This window comes from Podarcis vaucheri, assembly GCF_965113315.1.
Source record: "Podarcis vaucheri genome assembly, chromosome: 16".
Taxonomy (NCBI): domain Eukaryota; kingdom Metazoa; phylum Chordata; class Lepidosauria; order Squamata; family Lacertidae; genus Podarcis; species Podarcis vaucheri.
The window spans coordinates 20,409,508-20,436,874 of record NC_138754.1 but is presented as its reverse complement, the minus strand read 5'-3'; the positions used below and the strand labels follow the sequence as shown (position 1 = coordinate 20,436,874).

At 48.1% G+C, this 27,367-nt stretch overlaps 1 long non-coding RNA gene across 1 annotated transcript; it reads right to left on the bottom strand.

Annotated features, from left to right (window-relative positions):
* Window positions 1-163: 163 nt before the first annotated feature.
* LOC309520951 lies at window positions 164-26,718 on the bottom strand. The gene is made up of 3 exons (XR_014214485.1): window positions 26,648-26,718; window positions 2,833-7,411; window positions 164-1,717 (listed from the first exon to the last, which is right to left on the bottom strand). It is a non-coding gene; the product is annotated as an uncharacterized lncRNA (long non-coding RNA).
* Window positions 26,719-27,367: the final 649 nt, after the last annotated feature.

Below are 27,367 nucleotides of genomic sequence, written 5' to 3'. Positions count from 1 at the left end.
CCGAAAAGTAGCTGGTGTCGGTTTGTTTTTGTTAAAAAAGCGCTCCCTCCTTCCTAAAAAACGGAGCAGCCCAAGAAAATTGACTGCCCTAAAAAATGTAAGGCATCAACAACTATACATCCGTGGGCAAACCGCAACATTTTATACAGCAAACGTGGAGCGTCTTGACTGTCTCGGAAGCAGGAAATTTACCAGTGCCCGTGAAAATCTCTTCTCTTCTGCTCTAGGCAAAACAATGTGCTGTAAAACTGACACCGTTCCAGCGCCCTGAACTCTTTGTTCTATGAACTCTATTTATTAAACATTTTAAATTTGGGGCACTGGGAGCAGCTACATGTTGCCATGTCATGCAAATGGAGGGGGTGTGGAATTATTTTCAGGGGACGGTCAGTGGGCCAAAAGGGGTTTTCCGCCCTTCCATACCTACTGATTAAGAACGTAAGAATTGTCCTGTAGCTGGAGCATCCTGGTCTCTCAATGGCCAGCCTGCTGCCTCTAGGAAACACACAAGTAGGACCTGAACGCAACAGCAATTCTCTCCCCCTCCACACACACACACTTGCAATTCCCAGAAACTGACCCTCACCTTATTCTTGACTTTACATCCCCTGCAGTCAAAACTGGACTCCAAGATCAGATTTTTAAAAAAATAAATATGTGCCTTGCCGTTCAAGGCCAGAAACGCTCCCAAGGCAGCTTATACTTAGCTCGGTATTGTCTTCTGCTAACTGGCAAAAGCTTGGATAGCTCAGTTGGTTAGAGCATGGTGCCTGAGAATGCCAAGGTTGCAGGTTCGATCCCTGTCTGGGACAACTGTATATTCGTGCGTTGTGCAGGGGGTTGGACTAGATGATCCTCAGGGTCCCTTCCAACTCTACAGTTCTATGATTTTAAACAAATTAAAATCAAGAGATGTTGGGTTAAACACACAAATACACCCACCTTCGTGCTTAGGAACATAGGAAATTGCCTTATACCGAATCTGAGCATTGATCCATCTAGCTCACTACTGTTTGCACTGACTGGCAGCAGTGTGGCAGGGCTTTGGGCAGAGGACATTCCCAGCTGTGCTACAGCCCCTTCCCTTCCTTAACCAAAGGGGTCCTGGCATAAAGGAATGCTTCTATCATTCTGTTCTGACAGCAGAATATCTGATAAATCCTTACGTTTCCTAAATGTGGACTTAGTTTCAGAATAAAGAGATGAAGCGTACACTTGCTTTTGTGTGTTAACGGTTCATTAACACACACACACAGTGACTGAAACATCCGCTGACATCCTGGCACATGTGAAATGACAATGTTGGCTCAGCTGAGCCAGCTGTTATGGGCCCAAGGGATGAGCTGATGGGAGAAACTGGCCAGATAATCCTTTTTTTTAATGTGGGAGCAGCTCCGCTTGTTCAGATATGAGTCGCAAGGTGATATGTTGCTGTTAAATCAAGAGAAAGGTGTGCATTTTTGCAGGTGTGGACTGGCAATAAATTCCGTGGCAGGCTGGCAGCGTAACCAAAGTCCACCTGGGAAATATGTAATGGCATGTTCTATGCCATGAGTGGGGTGCCTCAGATATGGGGCCAAATAAGCCCCTTCCTGCAAGCCTCTCTGTCTGGTGCTAAGGAGCCTTTCCAGGCCACACCCCTTCTCCCCAGGCCACACCCCCTCACTGACTCTGCTTCACATCCTCCTTCAGTGCTTTGGCCTGGCTGGAACGTGTCCTAGAATTCTGATCATGCCTCTTGGTTGGTTGGTTGGTTGGTTGGTTGGTTTGTTGGTTGGATGTATGTATGATGGAGATGGTTGTGTGTGCAGAAACTAGCCTACAATACAGAGATAAGGGTTTGCATTTACTGCTACACCCACTTTTGCCTCTGGTCCTGCCTCACGCCTGACATGTAGAACCCTGGAAGGTGACGCTTGCAGGATCAGGCCCAAGGTCTCTTTGTCCCAGGGCTTCCCAAACTTGGGTCTCCAGTTGTTTTCAGACTACAGTTCCCATCATCCCTGACCACTGGTCCTGCTAGCTTGGGATGGTGGGAGTTGTGGTTCAAAAACAGCTGGAAATCCATGTTTGAGAAACTCTGATCTAACCCAGTATTCTGTTTGCAGGCGGACAGATGCTGCCTGGAAGGCCACAAGCGAGGCATAAAGCCATTTCACACCTACAAAGCGGTGTGCTCCAATAAAAAAAAGAATGTTCCCTGCTCCCTGCTATTCTCACATTCCGCCTTCATCGTCTGTTGCGTTCCTGCAATTCTACACATGCACCTGTATTGGTCAATTCCCGCACAACTTGCATTCTAGGAAATCTGGAGAACTGCACTGTAGAAACGACACTGAGAATTGCTAGAAATCTGCATTCTAGAAATGGCACTCAAGAAAATCCAGATTCTAGAGAATCTCTCTAGATTGTATTATTATTATTATTATTATTATTATTATTATTATTATTATTATTATTATTATGGCTACCTGTCTTGAGGGTGGGGGTGTGCCTTCTTGACTTAAGTCTTCCACTTCAAATGCCCCTCTCTCACGCCTAGCCAAAAATCATCAAAAGCTCTGGATCAGGAGGGAAAATAATCACTGAGCACGTTTTCCGCAAAATATCAGCTATTTATTTGGCAGCCTATCCATGAATTCAGGCCTGACCTGTCAAACATTGGCTGGCTTAAACTCCTCGGGGAAGGGAGCTTGTCCTCTGTAAAGCCCACATGCACTGATGGCATTATAATAATACATTATAAATCCTAAATCAGTGGTTACTTCATGTCATCTCTCTACAACCTACACAGTGCACCAAACTCATCCATGGAGGAAATTTGTTTCAAACTTGCAGGGGGTGGGCAGAGGTTTATTTTAACCAGGGGAGCCTGTCGCCCTCCAGAAGTTGTTGGAATCCAGACCCTACCAGCCCTGGCCAGCTAGTGGCTAATGGCCAGGGGTGATGGAACTTGTAGTCTAGCAAACTGGGGCAAAGGCTGTAGCTTGGGGCAGAGTGTCTGTTTTGATTGCAGAAGGATGCCCAACATCCTCAGAGATGGCTGGGAATGCCCCCTACCTGCAGAGCTAGATGAGCCAAGGATCTGTCTTCTTATGTTGATTTTTCTGAACTGTAGCTCAGTGATGGGATACCTGCTTTGCATGCAGAAAGTCACAGGTTTGCCCTCTAGCACCTCCAGGTATGGCTAGGAATTGCCTGAAATCCCGGAGAGAATCACACAGTTGGAAGGGACTCTGAGCATCATCTAGTCAAGGTTTGCTTCACCTGGGACGGCTCATTCCCATGGAGATCGCTCTGTGGGCCGGATTGCATCTGCACAGATATGGTTTTTGGCATCTGCACAGACGCAATTTCTGGTGCTGCGGAAGCGAGTCCCCGCTCTGCAATGCACCGGTTTAGCACAGCACAGAGCAGGGACTTGCCAAGTGGGCGGCTCAGTTTGGGGGCGGCTCGAGGGCCGTTTAAATGATCCCCGTGGGCCACTTGTGGCCCATGGGCTGCAGGTTGCTGACTCCTGATCTAGTCGAACCCCTTGCAATGCAGCTGACCCTTATGGGAATTGAACCTGCAACCTGGGCATTTTCAGCACCACCTTCAAACCAACTGAGCTACCCGAGCTGCTGCCTGTCGGTGCAGGCAATACTGCGCTAGGTGGACCACAGGGATCTGGCTCAAGTTTCTAGTCTCTCCACTGCACACAACACCACTCCCCATCTGAACTGCACCCTTCTGCACCTCGTCTGATGAGGATACAACTTCTTCCATGAAAAGTGGGGGTGGGGGATATTTTGCTAAAGAATTCTCAGGCCACGGGATCAATCCTCGGGTGCTGTTTTGTATCGCGGCGACCTCCTTTTATCTACAGCTCCTTCCGCACAATGGAGACTTGTGTTTGACATCATCCCTCAGCCTTTGTAACCATGCTCGATTTCCATGGCAACGCATTAGGCACGCATGTACACAAACACACACACTTATGCAAAGTCTGTTCACGAGCAAGGGTTCTCTTTTCACCTGATCAGGAAATAGCCGGGGTGGGGGCAGGGAGAGGAGAGCAGGATCTAAAGGGAGACAGTTTGCTGCAAAACGAAAAGCCATCTATCTGCAAATGATTTATTTGCAAACGGAAACTAGACTGCTTCCTCGGCTCCTCTCGGAGGGCCATGGGCTGCCCTATCCCTCCTTCAGCACCTCACCCCAAAGTTTTGCACAGGGAGGCAGGCAGCCTCTCCAAAAGCCCATCCCCCCCCGCACGCAAATGGTCTATCAGACCCTGCTTGCTTGCCAACCCAGCGACTGAACCCAAAGGCAGACTTACAGTTCAACCTATGGACTGTGCAGAAACTCAATGCTACAGTGTCGACAATGAAAGCACTTATGGTTTGGACTTGCTGCCCATACAATACAAGCAATGGCTAGGCTTCCATGGTCCTTATTCAGATTTCTAATACAAATAACCTATCATTGATATACTTCATAAAGGGGGCTTTTTTTCCCTACAGAGCTGATAAAAACAGCTGTTTCCTAGTGCCTAAAAGAGTAGTATTCTGGCTAATCAGTATTTCCCTTCCTTTTTCTTTCACAGATCCTCCCCTTCACCTTTATTACTCTAAAAAGCGGGACCAAAAGGAAATGGGGCCAAAGCCACACCCATCTCCCCAATTTTCTCCGTGTTATTATTTGGGAAGTTAATTCCTTTAACCCCCCCCTGCCCGCTGTATGACACAACACAGAGGCATAAAGACTCAACCATGCTTGGACCTCCCCACTCCAGTAATATAGAGGCTGGCTGTGGTTGCAAGGAGTTGGCAGCAGAGGAGGAAAGGCACTCTGTATATACTCAGAGGCACTCCTGACACAGTACTTCAAAGCTCTGCTGCACCAAACACAGATCCCGAAGCTGAGATCGTAAACCCCGTGCAACAGAATCAACTCCAGCCTTTAGAGTGACCGTAAACTGGGGATTTGTGTCATCTGCATGCTGCTTTCCTGTAACTGGAAAAGCAGCGCTTGACTGCGAAATTCCAAATAAATAGAGGATAAAGGGTGGGGTGGTACTGAAATTATCCATCCTGCAGCAACATCTGGAGGTCTGGAGGCTTCTTTTAGCATCCTTGGGTATCACTTCTAATTTTTGGCATTACTCAACGGCTGCATCCCTTAGAAAATGAAGTCTAAGGGAAGGAAAAGAGCAAGGCTTTTGCACAGAAAACAGCTGCAGCAGTCTCTCTCTGGCTACATCCATTCAAAGCGCTGTTGTGCCACTTTCAACACTTTCCCCAAAGGATCCTGGGGGCTGTAGTTAGTTAAAGGTGCTGAGAATTGTTAGGAGACCATCCCCTCCCCCATTCCTCTCCCAAAGTTACAATTCCCAGAATCCCCCGGGAAAAGGGATTGATTGTGAAACCACAATCTGGGAATTGTAGTCCTGTGAAGGGAATGGAGGGGGGCTCTCCTAACAACTCTCAGCCACCTTAACAAACTACAGCTCCCAAGATTCTTTGGGGGAAGCCACACTTGTTTAAAGCAGCATCATGTGCTTTAAATGTATGGTCTGACTGTGCCCCCTCCCTTCTCAAAATAACTATTACCTTGGTTAAACAGTACCTTCCCTGCCCTTCACCTGATCCATGCATATCATTGCTGTGATTTATTTATGGTGATTTCCCCCCAACCCTATGTAGGTCACTCTGACTCAAGGGGAAAGCAAGCCGCATTCTCTGGGTGAACCAAACCACCCCCCCACCTCCACCTTTCCCCCTTTTCTTTTGCATCCAAAAGTCCACCCTATACATTTTAAAGCACTCTTACGCCACTTTTAACCCCCCCCATTCAAAGAACCCTGGGAACTGTAGTTTGCTAAGAGCACTGAGAGTTGTTAGGAGACTCTTCCATGGAGCTACAATTCCCAGCACCCTTAACAAACTACAGTTCCCGGGATTCTTTGGGGGAAGCCCGTGACTGTTAAAGTGATACAGGAGCACTTTAAATGCACATTGTGGACATCTCTGTCCATTCAGTTACAAAAGTGGAGGCCTTCCCTTCTCGGTAAGCATGCAATGAACAAGAGAATGCTGTGTGTTTGTGTACATTGTTTCGCTGCAAATACTACCTAAAAAACCCCGCCCTCCAATATTGTGGGTCTTTGCTCAGGTGTATTCTGCAACGTGCCACTGACGCACTAATAGTGCATTAGTCATGGATCTATGCTGGGCTGTTCAGTCCATTTTACCAGTTGTTCTGCGATGTCCCCCCAACGTTACTGCATTATTGCCATCTGGAGGGGGCCCTCTTGCCCTACAGTGCAACAAAATCGGGACAAAAAATAAAAATAACCGGATATCATCTGTGGTATCAACAAGGTGACATGATTTCAGCAGGAAGTTATGGGACGTGCACTGATTGGAAATGAAGCAGTGTGTCCGACCCAAAACTTTTGGGGATGCAAACTGTATTAAAAGTAGAATCGCATATAACCGCTGTGATTCCAGTGGACAATCTAAAAAAGAACGTCCGCAGGGCTGGATGGGCCTGGTAGTTCAACAGAATATGAAGTGGGTGACGATGTCATCTTCAAACAGCACCTTTGAAAATCTGTACTGAGCACAGCGGACAGGCTCGATTAAAGCTATCAAACTGGTCTGGAAGGACGGACGTAATAAACAGAGCACCCCCTCCTTCCTTTCCTATAAATATGAACAACCTTAAAAAAAAAAAATACACGTTGCTTGGTTCCACACGATACGATCGTTTGCTCGCTTGAAAAACAACCACAACATAGCACCATGGAGGCAGCTCCCCTCCAGGAAAACCTTAATTGGTAGCACCAGCAAACTAAAGGTACAGAGAAGTCTTATTTTGCCCCTCCTGCCTAGACCTTGTAGACAGAGGTATGTACACCCCCCCACCCATATGTAGAGAGATATAGAGATAGATATACACCCACGCAGGCTGCATCTCGGCAGGGGCTGCTAAAAAGACCCACATCCCTATCGACGGGCCGGTGCCCAGCAGCAGCAGGCCAGAGTGGCTTCCGGTTATGCCAAACTCAGGGCGCCGCCACTCTGCCGCTGGAAAACGGACAGCCACATCCCGTAGCCGAAAGTGGCCCACAAGGGGATGGGGGTCGCTAAAGCGGGCGACTCACACGCCACTCCGACCTCAGCTGTACAAGGCATGCAGGGGCTGCCCGTGTCTGCACACGGAAGGGTTACATTCTTCTTCCTCATCATCTTCATCTTCTTCATCTTCTGTACAAAAGTGCGTTTCACGTGCACGCCTGCCGGTTTCGCCGCCGGACCGCACAGCAGCTTTCCTCTTCCGCCTCACTTTCTGCATCCGCTGCTCAAGGACTGCAATCCTGCAGGAATGGGGGGACTTCCCAAGCACCCAGATCTTCCTTCATAGCCTACAAAAGGATCGGGGGAGAGGGACAGAGAAAGAGAGAAACGTGTAAAAGAGGAGGGAAAGCTTTGCTTGAAATGGATTGTTACATTGGATGGGACATTCCTCCACATGTGGTGGACATGCAACAAAAAAAGCTAAAGGCTTTTGGGAACTGATATACAACGAAATGAAGAAAATGTTTCAATGGGCTACCCCCAAAAGACCAGAAGCTTTTCTTACAGGCATTATAGGGATGGCTGTTCCAAAGAAGATGGCTAAACTATTTATGTATGTGACAACAGCAGGTAGAATATTACATGCACAGAAATGGGAAGAAGAGGAGGCTCCAACAAAAGAGGAGTAGCATTTGAAAGTGGTGCAGAAATGGCAAAGCTGACAGCGAAATTAAGAGATCAAAATGATGAACTTTTTATAGAAGAATGGAGGCCTGTTAAAAAAAACATTACAGTCAAATGAAGTTGCGGGCAGGATTCGAGATAAAAGCAGTGGAAGAAAAATGGCAAAATCATTGTAATATGGATAAAGATATAATGCAGGAGAAAAGGTTTGAGTAAGACACCTTGGAGGTGAGGGTGGGAAGTCAACTTATGAAACACATGGTGTTAACCCCCTCCCCTTCCGTTGGATCCTCACAACTACCTTGTGAGGTAGACTGGGTTGAAAGACAATGACTAGCCCAAGGCCACCCAGTGAGCTCCAGGGCTGCCCATCAATATAAAAATATAGAACCATGTAATTTAGCTCAGACCCAGTTAAGGGTGGCATCTCAATGGCAGAGCATCTTCCTTGCATCATGCAGAAGGCTGTGGGTTCAATCCCTAGGTAGGGCTGGAAGAGACTCCTGCCTGAAACCCTAGAGAGCCGCTGCGAGAGAGTGTGGACAATACTGAGCTAACTGGACAAGTTGTTGGGACTTGGTTTAAGGCTGCTCCCTATGTGCCTATATTCCTATTATCATTACTTATCATAATTATGTCATTTACAGATTGCTTCCCGCAAGGGATTCTGAAGTGATTTGCAATATAATATTCTATTGATCAGCTGCACATCATCCAGGGATGCTCCTGCAGACCCCAGTGTACAGTATCAATCTCTCCTCCGCCTCATCAGTCAACATGACCACACACACACACACACACACACACACCCTCCATGCTAATAAATGGATTTGGCGATCTTAGGCTCTGCATCGCCATTAACCGGAGCCTCCATTGCCAGGATTTGACTCACTAATGAGACATGCTGGCAGCAAGCACTGGTCCCATTTGCAGCGCCTGCATCCAGCCAAAGCCTTGCCATCTCTCAGAATTTAACAGGAAGAAACTTGCAGTTTGGGATTACGCACTGAGCAGGGGTTTCGCCAAGGGGGTCAAAGCACAGGATTTAAATGCCCTGTACAAAAAAGTACCAGGCAGCCTGATGGTTTCTTGAAAGCCTTGTATCTCCTCTAGGGATGGAGGAGGAATCCAATTCAGTTCGCACTGGAAAATGCATTACGTTGGGAGAAACTGCTCCATGAAAAATGCGTTTATTGGGCAAAGTTGCATACAAAAGCATGGATGTCAGGAGAAATTTGCACTAAAATGCCGGCAGGTTTTCACAAGGACGTTTGGGGAGGAGGGAATTGCAAATTGATGGGGAAATGTGGAGATCTGAACTTAAGACTGGGGGGAAATGAGAAACTGAAACTGAAATTCCCTCGCTGCAAGAAGTGAAGTTACAGGGAACCAGGCAGAGGGCCTTCTCGGTGGTGGCGCCCTCCCACCAGATGCCAAGGAAATAAAGAACTATGCAACTTTTAGAAGTCATCTGAAGGTAGCTCTGTATCGGGAAGTTTTAAATGTCTGACATTTTATTATGTTTTTATATGTGCCGGAAGCCGCCCAGAGTGGCTGGGGAAACCCAGCCAGGTGGCCGGGGGATTATTATTAACAACAACAACAATGGCCCCTCCCAGTTAACCCAATACATGCAACCCAGAAGGAGCAAACCTGTCTTCGCGGTACCAGCAGCTGACCCAAAAGCAGGAGCGTGGGAGAGAAATCCCGCAAGCTTCCTGTTTATCATGTTAAAACATTGCTCGCTGCTGAGTCAGCTGGCCAAGCCCCATCGCGAAGGCGATGCCTCCAGCCTTTGCCTGGTTTTGGGGTTGGGTGTTTTTTTTGGACTTCTGCACTGCCCAGCACGAGATGCCTCCGGAAATCTTATCAGTCCAATTCCGAATGCAGATAATTAACTCTGCTGAAAACGTTGACTGCGCGGCCCCACGTCGGCCCCAGCAGCTGACAGCGGGGAAAAGGTTTGGCAGCGCTGATGGCGGTGGTCCAAGCTGGCAGTGGGGCTGGCAGGGAGAAGCAGGGCTTTAATTTAACACGCTGTGCCACGTCTAGGCTGGTAGAGCAAAAGGCAGCCGGCGCCAGGCTGGCATAAGACAGGCTGGCTGGGCCTTTCAAGGTGATGTCAGATTGCATATTTAACAGCTGCAATCTGCGGAGGCCTGTTTCCTCAACTACACCCAACTTCCTTTCAAAATCAGAGATGAAAGAGGCCCAGCGGCACAGAGGGGTGCATCCTGCGTGGCTCAGAGTAGACCCACTAAAATTCATGGAGGTGGCTAGCCATACCTGCGAGATCGCCTAACCCAGGTTCGCTCTCCAGCTGTTTTTGGACTACATCTCCCATCATCCCTAGCTAGTGAGACCAGTGGTCAGGGAAGATGGGAACTGTAGCCCAAAAACAGTTAGAGACCCAAGTTTTGGCAGCTCTGGCCTAACCAGTTCTATGCCTTCTCGACCACTTCAATTGACAGAAGTGGCTCTGTTACAGGTGCCACATGTGCTGCTACATGTGCCGTTTTAGCTGTGACCTTCAAAGTGAACACAAGTTGCCCATCAACCGAAACAAAGCGAGACAGAGACGGATTGCAAAGATGCAATAATAAGTCCGAGGCGGAAGAAATGATATAAATTAACACAGCTGGTGAGGTGGGGTGGGCGGGCGGGCTCTGGGCTGCACGAGCTGTCTAGTTAATTATCCCACCATACGGTTTCATTCGCATCTGTGCCCCAGCCTTGGAACTTCACCCAGAAGAGTTTGGACGGCTTCGATCTCTCACTGTACAGCCGCCGAGAGACGGCACAATCTCTTCTGGCTCGGACCCCCCACCCAAGCACCTTCAGCACCTACAAAAGTGGCCTGAATTGTTCCTGAAAACAGCCTCCCTCCAATATGGAGGTGGTGGGATCCTTGCAAGGCAGTTCAATAAACAAGAATGCTGCCATGTACAGTGGCACCTCGGGTTAAGAATTTACTGGTAATTTGTTCTGGAGGTCTGTTCTTAACCTGAAACTGTTCTTAACCTGAGGTACCACTTTAGCTAATGGGGCCTCCTGCTGCGACCACGCCACCGCTGTGCAGTTTCTGTTCTCATCCTGAAGCAAAGTTCTTAACCTGAGGTACTATTTCTGGGTTAGCGGAGTCTGTAACCTGAAGCATATGTAACCTGAAGCGTCTGTAACCTGAGGTACCACTGTAGTTTTATCCCCCTCTTCATTACTCAGTGCCTTCTTGCTGTTGCTAACTACAACTCCCATCAGCCCCTGCCAGCACAGCTGGGATGATGGGAGTTGTAGTCCACAGCAGCGGAAGGACTACAACCTTGGCTATCCCTAATCCAGTGTTTCCCAAACGTTTTTGGGCAACGGCACACCTGTTTACCGGAAAAAAATCTCGCGGCACACCACCATTAAAGCCCCGCCCCGTGACGTCAGCGCGCAGCGTCACGCCGGGAGGGACGCACAAAAGTGAACGTTTTTTCCCTTCCCCTTGCCGGGGTGGGAGGAGGCAGCAGAGCGAGGGACTGAGGGACGGCGGCAGCTGAGGCGGCGGCGGCTGTTGTGGTGGTGGCGGCGATAGCGGGCGGAGGAGGAGCCGTCGCCGGGAGTTGCTGCTGCTGCTGTTGCTGCTGCTGCCCGGACATGCCGGCCTCCTCCTCCTCCGCTGTCTCGCGCTCCTCCCTTTTGCGCGCGCTGCCCCGCCGCTCGGCACCACCACCGCGGAGCCGCCCCCGGCTCGACGCGGATCCTCGGCGCCGCCGCCTCTCGCCGCCCGACTCGGCCGCCTCCCTCCCACGGCACACCAGCCGGTGTCTCACGGCACACTAGTGTGCCGCGGAACACCGGTTGGGAAACACTGCCCTAATCAAAACAGCCATTGTTCCCTGACTCAGAGGTAGCACCTGACTTAACTAAGCTCCCTCCCATCGCTATAGCACACGACAGCAGCTAAGGGGGTCTAACACAGACGTTCCCAAATGGTCCATGGGGATGGTCGGGGGAAGTGGAACATTTGGTGTTTTTTTTAAAAGATATTTTATTGAATTTTCAAACACAAAATAAAGAATAAACACACAAAATCCCTTCACCAAAAAGATAACATACAAAGAAATGGATACAAATATACCAACAAACAACATAGATAGAAGAAAATAAAAAATGTAACTAACTGGACTTCCTCACATCTCCCTTACCTTGCATTATTTATAATAAAAAAATACCAGCAAATTATTACCTTGTTTCATGCCTTATTTTGTACTTTTCAAATGTTATCTTTCTAAATTTAAAGTAGTTTTTTCCCCCAATTATTTGTACCTTAAATTAAGCATAATATTACTTTAAATTTCGACCTTTTCTTACTTATAACTTAGTTTTCTGTATCTCACAATTAAATTACTGGAACCGTGTTTTTCAAAATCGTGCAATTTCTTAACATTCATACAACTTGTATTGTTTTTGTAAATAGTCCTTGAATTTTTTCCAGTCCTCTTCCATTATTTCTTCTCCCAAGTCTCAGATTCTGCCAGTCATTTCGGCCAGTTCCATATAGTCCATCAATTGCGTCTGCCACTCTTCCAGCATGGGTAGATCTTAGGTCTTCCAATGTTTCGCAATGAGTATTCTTGCTGCTGTAGTTGCATACATAAAAAAGGTTCTATCTTTCTTTAACACCCCCTGGCCGACAATGCCCAAGAGGAAGTGGAACATTTGGGAACCGCTGGTCCAAAACGAAAGGGAACGGAGCCAGCCATTAGCCCCCTTAACTCAAGCGCTCCACTGCCCCCATCGCCTGGTATTCCAAGATAGAGTGCCATTGAGCTTGAAGGCTCAGTGATCTTCTCTCATCTCATCTGTGAGCCAAGCTGCACATGAGACAACCCAACTTCTCTTAAAGGCTGAAATCATGGTTGAAGGTTGCCAGTGGTGGTGTACAGTGGTACCTCGGGTTACAGATGCTTCAGGTTACAGACACTTCAGGTTACAGACTGGCTAACCCAGAAATAGTGCTTCAGGTTAAGAACTTTGCTTCAGGATGAGAACAGAAATTGTGCAGTGGCGGCGCTGTGGCAGCAGGAGGCCTCATTAGCTAAAGTGGTACCTCAGGTTAAGAACAGTTTCAGGTTAAGAACGGACCTCCAGAACAAATTAAGTTCTTAACCCGAGGTACCACTGTACTAGTTACGAGTGTTGGACTAGGACATGAGTAGACAAACTGAGGCCCAGGGGTCAGGTCTGGCCCAATTGCCTTCTAAATCCGGCCCGCAGACGGTCCGGGAATCAACGTGTTTTTACATGAGTAGAATGTGTGCTTTTATTTAAAATGCATCTCTGGGTTATTTGTGGGGCATAGGAATTCGTTCATTTCCCCCCCCCCAAAAAAAAAATATAGTCCGGCCCCCCACAAGGTCTGAGGGACAGTGGACTGGCCCCCTGCTGAAAAAGTTTGCTGACCTCTAGAATAGGACCTGGGAACTTGAGTGTTTATCTGTTCTGTGCTTGCTTTTTCTTCCTCAGTCAAAATCTACCCACTACGCTGTTTGACCTACGTTCCCTCCCCTTCCTTCACAATCACAAATCTCCCATGTAATGCACATTATCTAGCCCCAAGTCCCTGGCCAGATCCAAGTTTTACAGTATCAAACTCCTGCTTGCAGCAAAAATAACCTGGAGAGCTCTGCGGGCAGCAAATCAATTTTCTAGGTTAATTATGTACTGCCTGAAGACTTTCCCCTTTAATTTATTTTTACGTAACAAAATTTAAACGCCACTTGATTGCAATAAAACCTCATTGGTCACTCCCCTAAATCAAGTTCAGGAGAAAGAAATATTCCTGAATTTCTGAACCAGTTGGAAATCCTGAAATGTCTTCATCATTGTAGCTGGAAGCCTGAAATCAGCCTCTAATGTTCAGGCCCTGTTTTAGGAAGAGAGGAAGTGGCCATCTTGAGTCAGACCACTGACCCATCATCTATGCCAGCTTTCCCTAAATTGGTGCTCTTCAGGTGTTTTGGACTACAACTCCCATCATCCCTGGTCATTTAGTATAAGAACATAGTAAAGACCCTGCACAGGATCAGTCTAATGCAGAGCTTTCCGACACACTTTTTTAAACATGCATCATTTTGTGATGCAGTAAGTCAGTTTTACTAGCAAACCAGAGCTTAAACTTTTCTCTGCTAATAATTTTTATTAGTTTTCAATTGCAATCTAATAGTAGCGTCATTATAATAATACCAATTTTTAATACAATTATTAATACTAGTAATTCAAATATCAAATTATATAATTTTGTGCTAGAATTGATGGCTTGATTAGTTGTTTTATTTCTGTGTTCCAAAATCTTATTAATTTCCATTACGTTCCAGTCATAATAATACGGTGGTACCTTGGGTTAAGTACTTAATTTGTTCCGGAGGTCCATTCTTAACCTGAAACTGTACTTAACCTGAAGCACCACTTTAGCTAATGGGGCCTCCCGCTGCCGCCGTGCCGCTGGAGCACAATTTCTGTTCTCATCCTGAAGTTCTTAACCCGAGGTACTATTTCTGGGTTAGCGGAGTCTGTAACCTGAAGCGTACGTAACCCGAGGTACCACTGTAATCCTTTATACAACAACTGCAATATTAATAACTTCTATCCGTGTTGACACATTAAATGATTTATAAAACCACAAGTGAGGAACTCAAACTATATCCTCGTTCTCCCTGTGTGTGGCAATTATTCTGTCCATGTTGTTTCTTCCTGTCCTTGTAAGATGTTATGTCTTTCTTTCCCCTGGTTGTTGCTGTTATCCATCATGCCTTGGGCAAAGCTGATCTTTGTTGTTTCAAAAATTTATCCATTGCTCTGTTTAAGCTCCATTTAACCAGAGGTTAAACTATCCCCTTTGAGCATTCGTGCGACACACCTACACACTGCAGGTGTGTAACTAAAGTGTCGAGATGCACAGTTTGGAAAGCTCTGGTCTAATGGTCGATCTAATCCTGCATCCTGTTCTCAGGGTGGCCAAGCAGATGCCCGTTGGAAACCTGCAAGCAGGATCCATGCAGAAGAGCTCTCTCTCTCTCCTGTGGTTTCCAACAACTGGCATTCAGAAGCATTGCTGCTTCCAAACTGTGGAGGCAGAGCATAGGGCAGAGGTCAGCAAACTTACTGCACCTCGGGCTGGTGTCTCCAGCGCCGATCGCGCGGTGGGCCAGAGGGCGGGGAGCGCGTGCCCATACGCGTGCGCACACGCTATTTCCAGCGCACTTCTGGGTCGGAGGAGCACCGGAAATAGCTTGTGCCCTTGTGCACAAGCCTCCTCCGACCCGGATGTGCACCGGAAATAACACTTGTGCATGCACAAATAATGCTTGTGCATGCGCACAAGCTATTTCCAGTGCTCCTCCGACCCAGAGGTTGGCAGCCGTGCAGCGCAGCACCGGTAAGAGCGGGCGGCGGCGGTGGGGGTGCCACGGTCCCCTTTCCCCCTCCCCAGGAATCCAGCCTCATGAGTTTGGACACGTAAGTCTGCACCCTTGAGCATGAATAGAAATTGTTTCTGTACTGTTATCTGGCACTCCTGGCGCCATTCCCAGGGTCTGTGCATCAGTGGAGTCAGGATAGTTGCGACAGGTAAGATAAGTTGGATGCGCCATCCCGTCTCCACTCGGGACTGACAAGGCCATCTATTACGCCTTCATGGACTGAGAAACAGAAGTGTAATGGGTATGAGTTACTCGTGCATAAACTGGTGCCTTTCTCGGTTAATTTGCCTTGTTAAAACTTTCTGACTGCGCAGCCCCTTCTCATGGTGGATGCCTCAGTCACTGGCAGAATCCGTCAGTGGGCATTTCTTGAACCTCTTCCAACATAAAAGTTGTTTGACACCCAGTCTCCTCCTCCTCTCACTGCGCGGGAGTCTTCTGCGCAGGGAAGGCGTGGGTAGCGGAGGACCTGGGCTCTCCTCACTGATGTCCAGTGAAGAGTCCTGGAGCCCTCTCTCCACTTCCCCCCATCTGCCTCCCTTTATCCCCGGTGTTGCGCTGATTGGCTTCCCCCTCTACTGAGCTGTTTCTCCCCCTGCTGCTGGGTCCTTCGCCAGCATCATCTGGGAGCCTCCCCTTCGCCTCTCGCTCCGATGTCAGTTCCCTGACAAGAAGGCTTTGTTTATTCAGCTAGTTTGTGTTATACAGCTCAAGTCAATGCATTTTAAGTTTGCATCTTCAAAGAAAGAATTTGGGAAGTTTTGGGGCCTAGTTGGGGTGACAACACAGTCAGGTTTGGATAACTTGTCCCTTCAGGATAAACGAGTCCCTCAGGCCTTATCCGGCCCACGGGCCTTAGTTTGGGGACCCCTGGCATAGGGAATGTGGCCCTTGAGCGCCCCAACAGTTCATCACCCCCACCCTAATTTTTGAGCTGACAGCTTAGAACGGATACTTCTTGGGCCACCTAAAGGGAGCGTTCTGACTCAGCGCAAGAAAGCTTTGTCTGTGTGTGGCGTGTGCAATTATTCCGCATGTTCCAGGACCGATCCCCCAGCGTTCAGGACAAGGTTCTGGAACTTACATTAAGTCTAATATACTTAATTAGCTGTAGGGATAAATAAATAATATAGTAATTACAGGACTGATGGCGTGCCACCTGTGTTCCTCGATCCTGCAGGGATCGCGCAGGCAGACAAACACCACACAGTATTTATCACTCCGAGTTGTAACTGCTGCGTGGCGCCCGGGGAATACTTCCAGGAGGAGAAAGCAGCCACGTAACCACCAGCATTTAAGGAAGAAGAGCAACACCATCTTGGAATAATGGCTTCCAAAATTTACAGCCCATTGACATTGATGCTTTTGGTGACCAGCAGGAGGCGCCAGAGATACTGGCGAAGCAGGGATCAGGTGACACAAAGGGCCAATGGGGTTCCACCTGGTCCTATATTACCGTATTTACGTGAATCTAATGCACCATTGAATCTAATGCCCACGTCAACTTTCAAAACCTTGTAACTAAAAAAAAGTATTTGCTAACGCCATCCAATCTAATGTGCACCCTAACTTTCACGACGTTATTTGCCAAAAAAGGTGTGCATTACATTCAAGTAAATACAGTATAAAGCCTAGTCTCTCTGCCAGTGTCTCTTCATTTTTACACCAGTTTCCGATGGGAGTATAAATAATAAAATTCTTCTTATTATTATTATTATTATCTGCCTTGCTTCCTAGCCTGTCTTCGGACAAGCGGCCATGACTAACTTAGCTACAGTGTGTGTTTTCTACAGTGGGGAGGGTGGGGGAAATGGCCTTTTCCTACATTCTTTCTCATATAAGCAAAATTTATTCTATTTTATTTATTTCTTACTTAGCAAAAGGTATGTACTGCTTACTCAGCCTCTTAAGCTTACCAGGAACAATAAAAAAAACCCCGTTCATTTAAACCATACGGATGAAAGCAAAGCATTAAAAACCAGTTGACGTGTTATCCAAAACATAAATAAAATTGGTCGTTTTGAAACAATTATGCATGATGAAATTGCACGTTAATAATTGCACGTTTACAATCACATGCTAGGATAAAAGGAAGAAGAAAAGGTTTTGGCAGGCACCAAAAACAATACAGCAAAGGCACCTGCTTAATAATGTCAATGGGCAGGGAGTTCCAATGAGCAGGTGCCACCACACCGAAGGAGTTATTTCTTGCAAGAGCAGAAGAAACATTACATGGCACTTGTAAAAGGCTAATTCTGCAGACTGAAGCGGTCAAACAGGTGAGCATCATTCCTTCTAAGGCCGCATCTGCACTATGCACTTAAAGCAGTACAATACAACTTTAAACCATCGTGGTTTTCCCCAAAGGAATCTGGGAAGTGTACCGTGGTACCTCGGGTTCCAAATGCCTCGGATTACAAACACTTTGGGTTACAGACTCTGCTAACCCGGAAGTAGTGCCTCGGGTTAAGAACTTTACCTCAGGATGAGAACAGAAATTGTGTGCCGGCGGCACGGCAGCAGCGGGAGGCCCCATTAGCTAAAGTGGTACCTCAGGTTCAGAACGGTTTCAGGTTCAGAACGGACCTCTGGAACGAATTAAGTTTGCAACCAGAAGTACCACTGTAGCTTGTTAAAGGTGCTGCTGAGAGATGCTAGGATAACACTCCAGTCTCCTCCCAGAGCTGCAATTCCCAGAGTTCCCCAGTAAGAAGAATTAATTGTTAAACCACTCTGGGAATTGTAGCTCTGAGAGCAGAAAGAGGTTTTCTCACAACTCTCAGCACCCTTAGCAAACTGCTAAGAACTGTGAACATTGACTGCCCTGCAAGGAAGCAAGTCTATGTGGCAACATTTTGTTGCAGGGCCCATTTGGTTTGTGCATGTGACAGAGCCTCAAAGATAATAATGAAATCATGTTTTTTTAAACAACGCTTCCCTGGGCAGGCACAGAAGGCTATTAATATAAAGGATCACACAGGCTCCCTCCTGCTCCCCCAGCCCCCCCAACCGAATTCCGCTGTCCAGATGAAAGCAGATAACTCTTACGAGAGACTGCTGTGCCTTGTCGGAAAGATTTGGGGGTGCAGAGTTTTATTTTACACCTTTATTCATTTAGGTTTGACGTCATTTTATGTAAATAACGTCAGTAAATCCATTTCGTCTTGTCTCTCATTTGCCTTATTTCAATATTCATTAAGAGGAGAACATATATTCCTTTTTAAAGAGGCGTGATGCAAAAAAAATGGGGGCGTTTCATGTTTGCTGATGTGGTAGGTGGATTGGAAGCTGCCTAATCATTCATCATGACGAAGGCTGGGCTGGATGAATCCCAAGCCGGAATTAAGATTGCTGAAAGAAATATCAACAAGCTCAGATAAGCAGACGACACAACTTTGATGGCAGAAAGTAAAGAACTTTTTAATGAGGGTGAAAGAGAAGAGCGCAAAATATGGTCTGAAGCTCAACATAAAAAAAAAACTAAGACCATGACCACTGGTCCCATCACCTACTGGCAAATAGAAGGGGAAGAAATTGAGGCAGTGAGAGGTTTTACTTTCTTGGGCTCCATGATCACTGCAGATGGTGACAGCAGTCATGAAACTAAAAGACGCCTGCTTCTTGGGAGAAAAGTGATGACAAACCTAGACAGCCTCTTAAAAAGCAGAGACATCACCTTGCCGACAAAGGTCCGTATAGTTAAAGCTATGTTTTCCCCAGTAGTGATGTATGGAAGTGAGAGCTGGACCGTTAAGAAGGCTGATCGCCAAAGAATTGATGCTTTTGAATTATGGTGCTGGAGGAGACTCTTGAGAGTCCCATGGACTGCAAGAAGATCAAACCTCTCCATTCTGCAGGAAATCAGCCCTGAGTGCTCCCTGGAAGGACAGATCCTGAAGCTGAGGCTCCAATACTTTGGCTACCTCGTGAGAAAAGAAGACTGCCTGGAAAAGACCCTGATGGTGGGAAAGATGGAGGGCACAAGGAGAAGGGGAAGACAGAGGACGAGATGGTTGGACAGTGTTCTCAAAGCTACCAGCATGAGTTTGACCAAACTGCGGGAGGCAGTGGAAGACAGGAGTGCCTGGCATGCTCTGGTCCATGGGGTCATGAAGAATCGGACACGACTAAACGACTAAGCAACAACAAATACAGAGCCTCAATCTGCCTATCTCAGTATTGCCTACCCCAGCTGGCAGTGGCTCCCCAGGGTTTCAGATAGGATGCTCTGCCAGCCCTACCTGGAGATGCTGGGGATCGAACCAAGGACTTTCTGCATGCAAAGCAGATGCCATTCCACTGAGCTACCACCCCTGAAGTGGACCAGGGCTAACTCAGCCTGAGGTTACCGCGGAGGACCTTCACACTGCCAACCTTTTTGCTTCCGATAGTCTTTGACGACTAGGTGCAAATACATAACAAACCTGATTCTGCTGCCTTGACACTGCAGTGCGCTTATCGTTCCCTGCACCGCTCCCTGGCAAAAGCAACAGACTCGTTAACTCCTTTAACGTGCTGCAAATTAATTGAAGCGTGCACTTTGGGAAAAGTCTGCTTAATGAGATGTGGTCCATTCTTTGCTGCCATGATGCCTTTTGACAAGGAAGGCTTGATGGAGATCCTGTGTTGTGGGGAAGCTCATGGCCTTTCCTGTTCCTGATCGAGCATCGTACCCCCCCCAAAAAAGGGAGAGCAGGGGAAGATGCTTGGATCAAGGCGGATCCAAGAGAGAGACAGAAAGAGCTGGAAAAGGTTCAAAACCACCATCCAAGCAGACATTTAGGAGGAGGAATGATCTGATAAGAGGATGGCATGCCTGCTGCCCAGCGATATCCACAGGCACTTCCACACAGCACTGGCAGCTTAGCCTTCAATAGCTTTGGGGGTTATTACACTAAAAGGTAAAGGTCAAGGACCCCTGGACAGTTAGGTCCAGTCAAAGGTGACTATGGGGTTGCAGTGCTCATCTTGCTTTCAGGCTAAGGGAGCCAGCGTTTGTCCACAGACAGCTTTCCAGGTCATGTGGCCAGCATGACTAAACCTCTGGTGCAATGGGACACCATGATGGAAACCAGAGCGCACGGAAATGCCGTTTACCATCCCACCACAGCGGCACCTATTTATCTACTTGCGCTGGTGTGCTTTCGAACTGCCACGTTGGCAGGAGCTGGGACAGAGCAACCGGAGCTCACCCAGTTGTGCGGATTTGAACTGCCGATCTTCTGATCAGCAAGCCCAAGAGGCTCAGTGATTTAGACCACAGCGCCACCCGCATCCCTAACATGAATTGGCCTTGAGTCAGGCCACTTAGACCACTGAGCCCGGAACTGTCAGCTCTGAATGGCAGCAGCTCTCCTCGATCTCAAGACAGACAGAGCAGCTCTTTCAGGGTTTTGCTCTCCAAGATCTTTTCTCACACATTTTTATTTATCAATCCATGACATCGCAGTGTCAAACCGTACACAATGACATGAAAGGATGTTAGCATAACCATAACAACACAGGGCCCGGCAATCTGCTACATGCTAGCAGGGAAAATTTGCAAGCACACAGAATACATCCATTTCAGCCTTGACCATCAGGAACTGCTTTTGCCAGGGAGGTCGGTGCCGCAGTAACGAATCTAACCAAAACAATTTTTTGGGAAAGTGGAAATTGTATTACACCTCAGTGATGGGCCATGTATTGCTCTTCTTTTTTTCAGCTAGGCAAGAGACCAGATTTTGGACCACCTTACAATGAGAACTGTGTGGAGTCCTTATAGCAATCGGCTACCGCTAACCGGACCGTAGCTATCAAGCAGAAGATTAGGACTTTGTACAATAAGCCATTTGTGTTTTGCAGAAATATCGAGAGAAGGGCTAAACCAGGGCCAGGATAGCTAATCTGGTTAACAATGTTTGTGGTCTACTGAAACACACCGAGGTCTTTTTTAAAACTGGAAATGAAAGAGAATGAAGTCAGGACCTTCTGCCTGCAAACCACTTGGTCTATGCACTGGTGATGGGCATATCTGTCAATTGCAGTTTATCTAATTCTTCCAAGCTGGATTTTTCCTCTCCCATTTTTCTGCATCAGTTTTCCCATTTTCCCATTTCCCACATCAGTTTTCCCCCCACAAATAATCATCAGCATTTTGGTGCAAATTTCTCATCATATACACATGTTTTGTGTACAATACTGATTCAAAGGCACACTTTTTGCAAGCAATTTCCCTCCAAAATACAATGTACCAGTATCTTTGTATATTAGTTTCACTAATGTATGCATTTTCAGGCACACTTTCCCATAACAGATGCATTTTTTTTTCTGGACTCTGTTTGGAGACATGCACCCCCAAATTCAGAGGTGTGGATTTCAAAGGACGGCTGCTTTTCATTTGGTGTTTTCCTTCTGGAAATGTAAATGATGTGAGCCAAAACCAATTTTTCACAACACATCTACCACTGAGCAAAATCTCTACCAATTCAAACAGGACATCCACGTGGGCACCCTTTTAGAAAACAACGAAAGTTGTCTTCCTGCTCATACAGAGAGGAACAGGCATTGCAACACTGGAGAGTTAAATCGGGCTTGATGCAAGAATGCCCATGACCTGCCTTTATTTTTCTTACTATAAAGTAGCTGCAAAGGATTCTGATCTTCCTCAGATCAACAGTGCTGGCAGCATAGCTGTCAACTTTTCCCTTTTCTTGCGAGGAGTCCTATTCGGAATAAGGGAATTTCCCTTTAAAAAAGGGAAACGTTGACAGCTATGGCTAGCAGCGAGGGAGGTTAGTATTTAACCTTCCCCACCCCATCTAATTTAACCTCCCCCAAACAAAAGCACACCCCACTCTCTAAATTGGTATCAGTTCCTCAGAGCAAAAAAAAAGGAAATGCATTCTTCCACCCTGAAAATATTTTCCTCTCCACTCTCCACCGTTCTGGACCAGGACTAATCGTAGCTTAGAGGGGAGTGGGCGATTTAGATTGGGGGGAGAGATACGAGAGGAGAGGGGTGGACACCCACCCTCTCCTAATGCTGCTGCTCTAATAAAAAGGGAACCAAAAACCCCTTCCTGGGCACTTTAAAGTGGGAAAAATCCTCTAGGGAAATCCAATTGTCAATTTCCTGCTTTAAATCAGTTTCTGCCCTCGTATCAAGAAGAAAGAGGGTTTTATTTATTTTTATTGATAAGATTTCTTATCCGCCCTTCACCATAAGGTCCCAGGGCAGGTGGTAACAGTACAGCACAGAGTTATAAAAGCAGATCGAACCATTGCCATTGCAGAACAAAGGAAACCGCTTCAAAGGGAAGGTGCAGAGTGCAGAACTTCAGCCCAAGAGGCAGGTCCTGCAAAACACAACACCTCACAAATGCCCAGGGTAAAGAGGCTGTGTCTTTCAGCATTTAGCAAAGATGTCAGAGAAATCCCTCACTCCATCCAGCAAGGGTTTCCAGCTTAGAGTAAGGCGTTCAAACTGTTACATTCAGGATGCTGATCTGTTATTGGTTTGTATTTTCTAAGGTTTTGTGTTTTCTTAAAAAAAGAAAGAAAATATCTGGTTGGCAGTCTTTGGGTGAAATTCGAACCCCAATCAATTCAAGCAGAGCTTTGTCTAGTTTTGATGGAATTAGTGTTTCGGCACATCAGAAGGTGCCTTACACCAGCTCAGATTTCTTGCCAACTCTGTTTTAAGATCTCATGCAAGAGGGCCTTCCTATCACTTGATCCACAATCCTGTTTGAGGAGGTTTTCCCAGACTGTTTCCAGTTGCATCCCAGTAAAGCCCTGCTGCGCTGTTGTTGGGGGGCCTGGGGCGACAAACCCATTTCCCCAAAAGATCTGACTTTCTGCAGTAAGGAAAGCGAAGGGAAAATGGACCGGAAGGCACTGGATAACTCTTGCTCTGTTGCCACTAACCTCTAACCCAGTGTTTCCCAACCTTGGGCCTCCAGCTGTTTTTGAACTACAATTCCCATCATCCCTGACCACTGGTCTTGCTAGCTACGGATGAGTGACTGTTGAATAAGTACGACATTTGATCACCCCGCAAACATAATAAGCCTATTGGAGCAAGAAACATCTTCAAACTGCTTCCGAAAAGTGCAGATAGCAGGAGCATCTGCCACAACCCGACTGCAATGCTGCTCTATAGAAAAGGGGCAGCCACAGAGAAGTCCCTGCTATGAATTACTGCAAAGTGGAGGTGTTTCTGAGATCTTTGGAGCATGCACGAGACATTCTCCCGCAGACCTTAGTGGCCTAGTGGACAAATAAGGGAGAAGACGGTCTCTCAATTAACCTGGTCCTGAGCTGTTTTCTGTGCTGCTGTTTTTAACTGCATTTCATTATATATCACGTTGAGACGTGGGTGTGGAAGGTGATTAATGAACCAATCAATAAAAAAATAAGGATGAGTGCTCAGTAAGCAGGTCAGCTGGAAGTATCCTCAATAGAGGTACTATTTAGAGACCTTCTGCAGAGCACTGTTCCTGAACTATGCCCCTTCCATCAAGCCCCAGAAACAGAGGAATATCTTATACTGAGTCAGGGCATTTGACCCATCTAGCTCTGTATTGCAGATACAGACTGGCGCTGGCTCCCCAAGATTTCAGGCAGGAGTCTCTTCCTGTCCTACTTGGGACAGCTGCATATTCCTGTGTTGCGGGGGGGGGGGGTGGACTAGATGATAGGGTCCCTGGCAACTCTACAATTCTGCTTGGAGATGTCAGGGATTGAACCCAGGACCTTTGGCATGCAAATGATGAGCTCTGCCAATAAGCTACGGTGTGTCTGTCTCTTCAACTTTCGCAATTGTGCATCCCTTTCCCTCCCTTAGGCATGCATGTGTCTTAGCTCACAAGGCTTGGCGCTGGCTGCCAACAGACACACCTGCCTGGGAGAGCTTGGGTCCTGCATCCGCCTCTCACCCAAGTTTCCTCCCACTCGGCCAGCCGAGCCAACTGGGAATTTGCACATTAAATGGGGCAGCCGCTGGCAGGCAGGGTGGCTGGAACAGGTCCCTGGCTTAGGGTCAGAAGCTTCCAGCTACGCCAGCTACTGACAGCAAACCCTCACTTCTCTATCCTGGAGCTGCCACCCTCACTGTACCCTCCTTGGTCAGTTGCCACTGGCACCTTAGAAAGTTACTCTATATGTGATCAGGCCATCGGTGTATTGAGCTTAGCATGGTCTGCACTGACCGGCAGCAGCTCTCCAAGGTTTCAGGTGAGGGATCTCTCCCAGCCCTACGTGGAGATGCCGGGAATTGAACTCGGGACCTTTGGCACGCTAAGCATGCCCGCTACCCACTGAGCTACAGTCCTCCCCAGTTCTGTGTTAAAGATCCCACCTGCTATCTTTAAGGGCAGGAAGCAAAGGTGAGAAAGCAGATCTTGCAAAAGGTACCGTATTTTTTGCTCTATAACACGCACCCGACCATAACACGCATGCAGTTTTTAGAGGAGGAAAATCCTTAGGCATGCCACCCATAGGCATTCCCTCCATAACACGCACAGACATTTCCCCTTACTTTTTAGGAGGAAAAAAGTGAGTGTTATGGTGCAAAAAATACGGTATCTTGTCACTGGTGATGCTGAGTCCAACACCTCTCTTCGAAGGCAATCTACCCATGTCTCATCTGTAAGGCACATCAGCTCTGGTGAAGTTTACAGGGAAGGTTGGACACTGCGCACACACAACATGGAAAAGGGGATCAGACCGCCAGACTGGCTGGTCCTCTTTGCCACAGTAAAAGCCACAAGCAAGACATGAATGCAGTCACACTCTCCTGCTCCTGTTTCCCAGCCACCCAACAACTGACACTCACAGGTTGAGTGCCTCTGAATGTGGAGGCTCCACCTAGGCACTGTGGCCAGCAGCCAATCAAAGTCTTTTCCTCTGTGGATGTTTTCCTAAGGCCCTTTCCATTTACTTTCTTAATTAAATCTGCATAGCCGCCCATCAACAAATACTCCTAATGTAAACATATTTTTTAAAGTTGTTTAAACCAATTGCCCTTTCCGTGCCTCATGGCAAGGATTTCCACAAACTATTTGTGCATTTTATATTGGAGGGGGAGAAAGGAATTTAATATTAGGTCACATCAATGCAAGCATGCCATGTTATATATGAAACTCATCATCGCCATCTGACTTAACACCTGTCGAGCGCTTTCCAGGGCTCAAAAGGCTTAATGAGCATTTTCTAGCTGTGATCTTTACAACAACCCTACCAGATAGATCAGTATCATTGTTTCCAGGTGTAAACGCTAACTGAAAACCACCTAACATGTTTGATGCAGAGACAATATCCCATTTAGGAAGCTTCCTCATTTGTAGCTCAGGGAACTACCCCACAAATGAGATATGCCACAGCACCCTTCAACCAACCATGGCAGCGCTGATGGGAGTTGTAGTACAACAACATCTGTCAGATCCCGAGCTGGTGAAGCCAGTGCAAAAGAAACACGGTTTTAGATTACTATCAGAAGATGTTCATTGCTATGTTTTCAAAAGGGGGAGAGTCCTGCCAGCTTCTTGGAGACAAAGAGTCCTGTGTGACACCTTCAAAGACTAACAAAACATAGAATCATTTCACATCGCCAGCTTCCGTGGGCTAGAATCCCCCATGGACTCTCGTTCAGGAAAGCTTGTGTCACAATTAACTTTGCGAGACTTCCAGGTGCTACTAGGCTCTCCGATGTGGACTCCTGCCCTGTGCTTGCGCCCCCACTCATTTCATAACATGGGAAGTGGCTCCAGCTGGGGGACCCAACTCCAATAATTCTACAATCATGCCAGGAAAGGTTAGACTTAGAGGAACATAGGACGTTGCCTTAAGCCAAGCTGTTTTATCTGGCTCAGTACTGTCTACATTGACCGGCAACAACTCTCCGGGGTTTCCGACAGGGCTGTCTCCTAGCTCTACCTGGAGTTGCAGGGATTGAACCTGGGTCCTTTGGCATGCAAAGCAGATGGTGTGCTACCACTGAGCTATGGTGCTTTTGGCAAAAATAAAAGTTTCTAGTCCTCAATGCTCTGGATAAAGGGCTGAATTAAACATGGGGAGTTGCCTTACACCAAGTTAGACCATTGTCCACACTGACTGGCAGACGTTTCAGGCACAGAGTCTCTCCCAACCCTACCTGGTGATGCTGGGGATTGAACTTCGGGCCCAAGCAGATGCTCTAACCACTGGGCTGTGGTGCTCTCCACATAAAAAGTAAAACAAGCGTCCAGTCTTCAAGGGTAATGAGCTGAATGAAACAGGAACAGGGGGAGCAGCTGTCTTCTACCCATGGCCCCTCCAGCTCAGTACTGCCGACACGGGCTGGCAGCTGCTTACCACTTGGAAACGGGACCGAGCTCCCCAGATTCCCCCTCCCGCTGCCTGGATCCCAAAGTCGTCCCCGCCACCACGAGCCTCGCCGGGCCCCTCACCTACCGCCGGTGCCGCTGACTCGCCGGGCCGCCCGTCGAGGCGCCGTCGCTCCGCCGCACTACACGCGCCCCCGGCGGCTCAGCCAGGCCAAGGCGGCCAGCAGCGCCAGGGACGTGGCCAGGCCGGTGCCGGCGGCGGCGGACGCCCGGCGGCCCCTCGCCGCCTTCCTGGCCGCCGTCCGCGCTTGCAGCTCATCGCCGATGGCCCGCAGGCGCGCCGCCGTGAGCTGCGCCCCGGAGACGCGCGCCCGGCCCGGGCTGCTCTGCGCGCAGAAGCAGGCGGCGGCCGGAGGGCGGCCGGGCAGCGAGGAGGCGCACGACGGGCACATGGTGGCCAGGCCCGGCGCCCCGCCGCCCTCGCCTCCGCCGCCCTCGCCGCCCAGCCCAGCGCCGCTCGCCAGCCCCGAGACGCGCCGCCACGCCAGCCGATGCGCCGCCGCCGCCGAGGCTGCTGCTGCTCTTCCCGCTGCTGCTGTTGAGGCTGCTGCCGCCGCGGCTGTCAGTCTGGCGCGGAGCGTGGCGCGCTCGGGCGTCACATGCTGGCTGAGATCATCCTCCCCGACGGGGCGGCCGCAAGACGGCGGCGAGGGAGAGACGCGGCCGAGGAGGGAGGGAGCGAGCGAGGGAGGCTTAACTCTTTCGGGGCAGCCGTCTCCTCTTCTCTCTCTCGGCCATCCTTCTTTTTTCCTTTCTTCCTACTCTGTCTCTCAACTATCCCCTTTTC